The following is a 9,191-nucleotide window of genomic DNA, read 5'->3' on the forward strand; positions in this document are numbered from 1 at the left end:
CCCCAGGCCAAGGCAACCGCAGCACGGGGGCTTTGCAACTCCTCCGCTTCTGCGGGGACCAACGCTTGGGCTGCTCCTGTCCCAGCGTCCGAGTCAGAGGAGAACAAGTTCCCATCCCAAACAGCAACGCGCCGGCTCCTGGCACAGACCAGCGCTGCCGAAGTCCTACCACTGCGTTTGACCAACACGGTTTGCATCAGGAAAAGAAGCCTTTCCAGTAGCAGAGTGCTTTTTTCCTTGCTTACTGCTTAGCAGGGAGGGAGAAGCAACAGTTACCCAAAAGACCACAGAAAAACAGAATGTGGGACTCGGGGGGGATCTCCAACCCAGCCCTGCTCAGAGTTGGTTGCTCAGGTGTTACCCAGTGTAGAGAACAGAAAGCCAAGCAAGGCACCAGTTTCACAAGCTTATACTAAAGAATGTAATATTAACACACATTTTATCACCTTCTCTCTTCCTCTCCTCTGCTGCTCAACATACTGGGTTGGGTTAATTAAAAAGTCATCAGCCCAGCACAATGCCCTCAGCAGCAGCCTTGGCCCCGGTTTCTCTCCCTGCAGCCGTTCAGCTCCACGGGAGCTGAGCTGTGACCAGCTTGGGGACCAGCAAGTCAGCGAGACAAGCACAGACGGGCTTAGAAATCACACCGAGATCTGTGTTAGGCTTTGGGAAATGGTCTGTACCAGCAAGGGCAGAGAAGCAAACAGGGTCCGCGATGCTCCAAGCTCTCTCCCAGCCCTGCCTGCAAGCAGGGAACCACGTCAAAGGGGAGCTTTCAACAGAGAAAGGGGTGCGGGATCAGGATCCAGCAGGAACAAGCAAAGTGAGCCCAGAGGCAGCAGCAGGAGGGATGTTATGAGGAAAGGTGACCCCACCTCTCCATCCAGCAACCCCCCCAAGCACCCCCCAAAGTCCCGTTTGCAGGATGCTTGGAAGAGATGCTGCTCAGCTTGCTCTCACGACACGAGTACCCACCGGCGTAAGAGAAGTGCGTAACAAACTATCATATTTTAAATCAGTTTTAACGAAGGAACAAGATGCCTATTGCTGCGGGCACTAGTCCTTCAGCAATTGTGTAAATCTCAGCTTGCTATGAGTAAGAAGAAAGCAGGCTGTCATGTCAGGCTTAACCACGGCTGTCAAACTTCATATTTCAAATGCCATCTCCTTTAAAAAACAACCACACACCCCAACATGGAAACACAAGCAACAAGGAAAGGCTTTGCAGAATTATATTGTCATCTCATGTTAAGATATCAATTCCCCATGGAAAATAGAGGCCTGACACTGCTCAGCCTCCAGATCCCGTCACCACTGAAGTCGGCAACGGAGCTCCCACCAGCTTCGCTGTACACGGGCTCCGGGGGAAGATGATGACGGAGCTTTAAGCCACCCCAGCCTCACCAGCTGAAGGAGCAAAGTGCTGGGTTGCACCAGCCACCTTCGCTTCTTTGGCAAGGAAAAGTGTTTTATTCCTACACCCTTTTATGTGGAGAAACCTCTCGATCCCCCTTGGTGGGGGAGCTGGAAGTCACTGTCCTGCAGCAGCCAGCACAAGCGACGACGTCCTTGTGCCTCCCCCCAGCCCCTCTCTGGGCTGAGGTGTGGGTTTAGGGACATGGGCTGGCCTGGGAACAGCCAAGGTCCTGCTCAGGGGTGTCAGCTCCTGCCCACCCTCTCCAGCGTCAGAGCTGGCACTTAAAAAAAAACTTCCCTTATCAGATGAGACTCATGATCTAACAAAAGGCGGAGGATTTCTGCCAGCGACCTGATTTAAGTAACAAAAAAATAAAAACCAACACACCATACATTCTATTTCAAAGCTTTATAATGGTCCAGGAACACAAATCCCACCAATGTCACTGAGCAAGCAGGTGTCAAAGGTAGGAACAAAAGAAAAAGCCTGCCTGGGCTCTCCCCAGATCAATAAAACATGAAGTCACTTCGGCACAGGGTAGGATTTTCCGCACAAAGCCTTCCCCCTCGCACCAGCCAAGATGGGGAGCAGGGGACCCACAGCACGCCGGCTCGCTGGCACCGGGACACACACCTCCTGCCAAACGGGATTTGGACGTTTTCACAGAGACTTCACGGTCCAGAGCCAAGATGCAACAACACCGTAAATCCACCAGCTCTTGGGAAAAACAAACTGCGGCTGACGGGGGGAGGAGAAAGCACGCAGAAGGCAGCTGCGTATCTAAAGCATCCCCGGGTTGTGAGGAGCCCAAACCCTTCCCTAGGATACATCAGCATGACCGGAGACAAAACCCAGGCTCAAAACCCAGCTGCCTCATGCAACAGAAAATGACTGAATCCAGGTCTGTGTCCTCACGCTGACAGGAAACCCTGAAAACATGCCAGGCAGTCAGATTTATAACGACACCGTGCCCCAACACCTCTCCCAGGGCTTGACGGGTCTCCATCGCTGAGCCCTGGGCACCAGCATCTCCTTCCAGGCAGGGACTCGATGTGGGTGCCCTCCCAAATGCTGGGGTGCCAACACTCCTCCCCACCCGGACCACAGAGCCAGCACCGCCCCAGCTCAGCCCACACAGGAGCTTTGTTTCTGCAAATACAGAATAAACAGGACAATGACCTTTGTCCCCAACTGCAGCTGGTCCTGCTGGACCCCAGGGCCAAGGGGAGAGCCCCTGTACGTCCAAGTCTGGTGTCACACCACTGCGTTAAAATTCAAGCCCTCTTGTCCACTGCAAGCAGCAATGTCTCATCACACTCCTGCAGGATCATCGAGATGAAAACAGCAGCTTCAAGGGACATAGCCACTTTAACGGCTTTCAGATCAGCTTGCGGATCAGAAAACCAAAGCTGCTTACGAGTGAAGGAGATCCCCTTGGCAGGACAAGAAAGAAAAGTGGAAGGTGAGAGACTGGCAGGACACTTTCCCTGCCAGACTTTTTAGCTTGACTTCATTAGGGCTTCAACAATGAGCACCAGCCTCAGGAGACCTGCGTAAATTACTGACGCTGTTTTAAGCAGCACTGAAAGCAAATACTCAATATCAGACCTGCCTGGTGCAGTTTAAAGAGCGTGTCTATGATTTTCTGCTTCACCTGGGACAGAAGAAATCAAACTGCAACCCAGTAAGAGGAATAGCCACGCGAGGCTGCAGGGAAGGAGGACTGCAAGAGTACATGTAGTATTACGACGTCCGAGAGCACAGCACCTCCAGGATAACGTGGAGATAATAGAGAACATATTTTAAAAAAAAAAAAGTCTTATTTAAGAATACCAAGATTTAAGAGAAAAGCCAGAATTCCACATCAGATGCCCAAGCAAGTGAAGCCTTGTCTCCATGGAAACACATCACCTCGGAGGCTTTTGCATACAAAACCCTCTATTATCTGTGATTTCCAGGAAGGGAACTGAGGCAGAGGGAAGCTTAAACGCTCAGACACCCGAGTGGAGTACCTGGTTGGAAGAAGCTGAGCTCCTCCATGCTGCAGCAACCGGCTGGATCGGTCCCCTTCACCTGAGATGACACTTGTGCCATCAGACGTGGTCAGCCTGAGCTGTGCCAAAAGGGGATTTTGCTTTGCAGTCGGGGTGCTCCCAGTGCCCAAGCTTAGCCCAGCTCCCCCAGGGCGGACAGCACATCTGCAGGGAAGGCAGTGCCGAGCTGCAGCTTTCTGGATCTCAAACTAACGCTCTGCATCCCGGACGGTCCTCTTCAAGGTTGTCTGAACATCCCTGCCCCACGTCCTCCTCTACCACTGCCAAATTGGGAGGAGGAGTTCTTAGTTAATTCTGGGTTTATTTTGCTTTACAAGCTCCCAGAAGACAAGCGGGCAAATCATTACCAACAGGAGAGAACACCATCCATTATTCTCCATTTCACCAGCAAACTTGGTCTTGGGGAGCACCATGCACACTCCCTGCAACCCCAATGACTATCAGGGATCCTGAGCTAAGCACCAAAACAGCAAGGTTAGAAGCAACACCTGCCTCCGACAGCACAGGAAAAGGAGGTCTGCTGGCTGGCTCTGACAGAGCGCAAGGGAAGTTTAATTAAAACCAGCAGCCCAGATCTCAGAGCAGAGATAAAGAGGAAGCTAAGTTCTGCCTCTCTCTACCCCAGTGCTCAGAGAAACAGCCTGTACATATATGCAAGAGATCTACATCAAAGACACGGTGTTTTAAACAGAAACCCCTTATAACAAGGGAGGAGGGAGGTAATCCACAATCAGAGCAACATCGCTGTCTGAAGAAGCACTTCTTACAGGGAGGAAGAGAGAGACAACAGTACAAATAGGTCTCAAAACTGGCTGCTCCACATCCTGCTTCTTCCCCCACACGAAGCCAGCCTGCCAAAACACAGAGAACCCGTGCTGCTCCTAAGGTTCCCTCGACACCGGGTTTGTGGCACAAGCCTGGATGGGGCAGGAACAGCCCCTTGTCCCAGGCAGCCAGGAGGATTTCACAGCCTGTCTGCGCTCCCTCTCCATTGCTCCCATCTCGGACACAGCCAGCCTCAGGCTTGCAGCCTGCTTAACGCCAACATCACATCCCATCTCCACCATCCCACTTCCCACCCACGCACAGGGAGCTGCGAGTCAGTCACGGTCCCTCCTGCCGAAGGGCTGTCCTGAACGGCCGGGTCAGGAGGTGGTTTCTCCTCCAGTTTCTCCATGGACTCTTTGCAAAGCCACCAAGCAGACACAATCACTAGGCTTTCCTTGTCTGCAGAGGGAGGGAAACACTTCTCTAAACCCTTTTGTGTAAGGATGAGATAGACACACAGCCAGTCATGCCACCAGTCAAGCAATTACAATGCTGCCCAGCTGAGAAAAGAAAAACTCTGCTAAAAATTCAGGGGGATCCCGTTGCTGGGGGGTAACATCCAGCAAACCCCTCCTCAGCCTCAGGGGAAGCATCAAGGTGCAGGGTCGAGCATAGCCCTCGCAGGGGGACTCCCCAGCCCCTTGTCAGACACAAGGCAAAGAGCTACGGGCACATCTGGAGCAAACCGAGCCAAAAGGAAGACAAAAGTTCCAACCTCTGGTGCTTTTGCCATGTCACTGCCACCCAAACACTCAACCACCAAGCAAGGACTTGCTCCCAGTGAGCCCAGTGGCCCTAGAAGCAACTGTGGCACAATCACCAGTGGATCTTTGGCGTCTTCCTCTGAAAGAGCTGGTCCTGGCCATGCAGCATTGGTGCAAATTGCAGCTCACGGGTGGTCTATGTGGCAGCACCTTCCACCAGCGGGACCTGCCCCCACAGACTTCCTTGATGACATTCCCCTCCAAACACTGCAGCAACCCCAGAAAAAAATTTCCCTTTCCTGCATCGAGCACAGCAAAGTGAAAGAAGCTGGGGGAAAAGCAAACGTTTGTAGGACTTCTGCTTCACCAGCTGAGCCACACCTCTGCCGCGCAGGGATGACTCAGGGCTCCTGGCAGGGTGACGTGGTGGCCACAGCAAGGACAGCATCACGCCATGCTGGGGGAGCGCCCAGTCGGAGCAAACACCCCTCCGTGCCCCAGTACCTCCCCAGCTGCAGGACGGTCATGTCGACGGCTTTGGGAGCCAGCAGTGCCACGGCGAGGGGACAGCCAAGCTCACGCTGTCCCCAGCAGCATCTCCCCAACACCACAGAAGTGGCTTCGACTTGGCTTGCAGGGATGAGGGTGTGTCCTCCAAAGAAAAACAGCTTAGAAATCAAACCACAGAGGAAAGCTCCAGAACGGGCAATTCCTAACACAAGTGATTCATTTATAAATGATGGCCCAAGAATCCGCTACAACAGATGAGTTGAATTATTCACATCATTAGCAGGTCACAGTCACACTCCATGAAAGCTTGCTAGGGAGCAAACTGAGCTTTGTAGCATTTCACATCACCCACTGTGGCAGGCTCCTGCTCCGTGCAGCTGGGTTTGGTTCAGGCATTGGGAACAGCAGCAGATCTGAAATCTCCAGAGCTGCAGACAGTCAAATTGCACCTTGATTAGCAGCACCACAGTGTCTGGGGGCACACAGGGAGGAAGGAGCACAGCCCTGGTGTGAGCATCTTTACTGCACACTGCAGGATAGATCACCCGTGCTGCTGGGGTCATGGTTCACCCTGACACCTGGCAGCATCGCCCACACTCCTGGTGCCAGCTACACAGCTGGGACACAGTGAGCAGGACCTGGCAGAGCCCTGCACCCACACACACCCACCCCGCACCCTGGGAAGATGCACCTTCCACCTGGAGCACATCCTCTGAGCTCTCAAGCACACTCCAGCACCTGATGGAAAACAAATGTGATTTAACAAGTCTGAATGAGTGTCCATCTGCTCCCCATCGCCCCAGCAGCTGGGCAGCAGGAGGTCTACATTCACAAGCTCCAACACAATTTCAAGCCACACAGTTTCACGTCTTCCTTGAAGAAGGATGCAATAAGCCCCACACTTAGTGTGCACCCTTGATGTAGAGCTGCAGTGTCTTTATTCCCCCTTCTGCCAAGGGCTTAAAGCACCCATGCTCTGCAGGAGACCGAGAAGCACAAAGCAAGCTATGCACATCAGCCTCCAGGACAACGGCTCTCCTGCCTGCCTTCATCACACCAGTGCTCCAGGAGGAGAGATTCAGAAGCCCAAGGAAATGAGAAGAGTTTAACTCAAGAAAGCCAAATCCAGCATGGGTAGCTCGACATCCTCGTGACCTTCCTCATGCCACCTCCATCCTCACCAAAATCACAGAATCAACTTGGTTGGAAGAGACCTCTGGGATCATCGAGTCCAACCTTTGCCTTAACACCATCACGTCAACTAGACCATGACACTAAGTGCCACGTCCAGTCTTTTCCTAAACATCTCCAGGGATGGTGACTCCACCACCTCCCTGGGCAGCCCATTCCAATGCCTAACGACCCTTTCTGTGAAGAAATGCCTCCTCATTTCTAGCCTGAGCCTCCCCTGGCACAAAGAGGCACCGAGCCATGACAAGACGTGATCAGCGCCGCACTGTGCTCTTCCCTGCCCCACCTGCACCTCAGGCAATCACCCAAGAAACACTAACGCGAGTAGGCAACCAAACGAAGCGTGGTGGGGCTTCAGAGGTGTCGGCAGGAGAACACAGGCAGAGGAGAAGAGTAGAAGAATGCCGTACTTACCCCTGCGGCGAAGCCTAAGCTCCCATCTAGGATCCGCCTCTGCAAAAAAACCAAACGTGAAACACCATTTACTCCCAGTAGCAGCCGCAGCGCACAGCCACACCACAAATGGCACAGAGCGAGGGTGCCAGCTGCACCACTGCCGCACTGAGAGAACTTTCTTCTCCCCATTTCTTCAATCCAAGTGATTTCTATGCTTTGAGGCAAAAGCCGTGCTTCTCACGCAGAGGAGCCCACCATCCTGGGGTGATGGCACCCCACCATCACCACGAGCCTACAGTGCATCCCAGCTCCCTCAGCCCACCGATGTGGCCTGGCCTGGGCTGAGCCTGTCCACTGCCTGCACCAAAGGATGCGGAAAGGTAAACCAGAAACTCTTCTGCCCGTCTGTGCGTGCTGCCCTGCATTTCCCCACCCTTGAAGATTTCGATTCCTCTAATAACAGGCTGCTATAAACAAAGCCATTACTCTTCCAGTAACCCAGAATGTATCCTGCCCTCTTCATTCCCAGGGCAGTTGTTCTTTAGCACACCACCCTCCCCCAGGAAGAAAACTAACGTGCTACTGCAAAGGGAATCTCACTTTCCAACAAACTCTTGAATAAATCATCACAAGAGAGAGGCATAAATAATAAATCCATCTGGGCAATTTTGAACACAACAGCAAGGGGGTCTGCAATTTTGGAATACAACATGACTTAAAGATCAGCACTTTGTTCTGCGCACGGCGTGACCCGAATCCTGCACTGGAGTCGTGGCAGCAAAACCAGGTTACAGGAGAAGAACCTGCTGTTCCAAACACAGAGCCCTGCCTGCGGCTCTGCCCCATCTCCCCAAGACTGTGAGCTGCGCTACAGAACATACCACAGCCCGCGGTCAGGAATTTGATTTACTTCTCCTCTTCTGTGTTGACACACAGGAGAGAAATGAGCTGGATTCTTCCTTCTCCTGCCCCAGGACCTCCCAGGGTCCACGTCAAGTCCCTCACACTTGGGACCAGCAGCCAAGCCCACCGGTCAGCACAGCACAGCCCTCCACCTCAGAACCCGCTCGCCTCCCCGGGGAGGGAGGACACGACCCCAGCACCCACCTGCCCACTGGAAAACACGAACACCAGCGCCGAGCCAGCCGCCGTCAGCCCCCAGGTGAGGAGGGTCCCCAGTACCGACTGGATCACCGGCCCTTGCCCTGGGATCATGCTGACCTAGGAGAGACGAGGTGCATCAGGAGAAGCACCTTATGTTGAAAGACAGAGAATAACCACCAAATTCCTCCCTGGTTAACGAGGGAGCACCCCAAACCCCTCCTCGCCAAAGGGGACAGAGCGACCTTACCCACCCACCCTGCAACGCCTCTCTAAGCTTCTCTCTCCCTCTTAAGTAAGGTTTTGCAATTTAGTCTGAGCTCAGAGGAGCAGGAGGGACCAAGGAGGGATGGGATGCAGCACAGCCCATCTGGCACACAACCCCATGCTGATTTTGGGCTCAGCCCCCTGAGCCAGCACCAGGGCAGAGCAGCTCCAGAGAAACACAAAGAAACGGTGCAAGGGGACGCTTCGTCCCACGTCCCCGGGTGGTTCCCAGGCCCGTGCACCACGTCCCACTTCTCGGTGGCACGTCTTTGTGCCGAAAACCAGTTTTGCCCTTGCTGAAGGCAAATACCCTCACAGCTCCCCAGGACCAAGCAAAAAGAGGAACAACTCCTGGGGATGGGCCACCAAGAGAGGGCTCAGGGCTGTGCCCGAGGGGCTGCCGGGGACCCCGGGAGGGTTCCCTGAGCACACCGGGGAACGGCCCAGGGAGCAGCACTGCTGAGAAAATACCCACACGTTTATAAATATAGACATATAAATATATAAAAAGGCACATATGCTTATACATGGGTACGTAAATATATCAAAATACACACGTATTTATATATAAAGCTGTAAGAAATACCCACACTCTTGCCACCTTCCCCCCTCGAAGGCCTTCCCGGGCCCTCGGCCTTGCCCCAAGGCCGCTGCTAAACCCCGTGGGGTGGGTGCCCGGGTCAGAGCCCCCCGCCCCGGTTGCCCTAGTCGGACACACACCCC

General features: G+C 53.6%; 1 long non-coding RNA gene across 1 annotated transcript in view; it reads right to left on the reverse strand.

The window, feature by feature from the left end:
• Positions 1–8,316, reverse strand: part of LOC104161469 — a 9,124-nt gene extending 808 nt beyond the window's left edge. The window contains exons 1-2 of the long non-coding RNA XR_696448.1: positions 8,208–8,316; positions 7,119–7,157 (exon numbers count right to left, since the gene is read on the reverse strand). This is a non-coding gene — a long non-coding RNA (uncharacterized LOC104161469). The remainder of the gene's footprint in view (positions 1–7,118; positions 7,158–8,207) is intronic.
• Between the last annotated feature and the right edge of the window lie 875 nt (positions 8,317–9,191).

The sequence above is a fragment of the Cariama cristata genome, unplaced genomic scaffold (genome assembly GCF_000690535.1).
Source record: "Cariama cristata isolate BGI_N322 unplaced genomic scaffold, ASM69053v1 scaffold8765, whole genome shotgun sequence".
Lineage (NCBI taxonomy): Eukaryota > Metazoa > Chordata > Aves > Cariamiformes > Cariamidae > Cariama > Cariama cristata.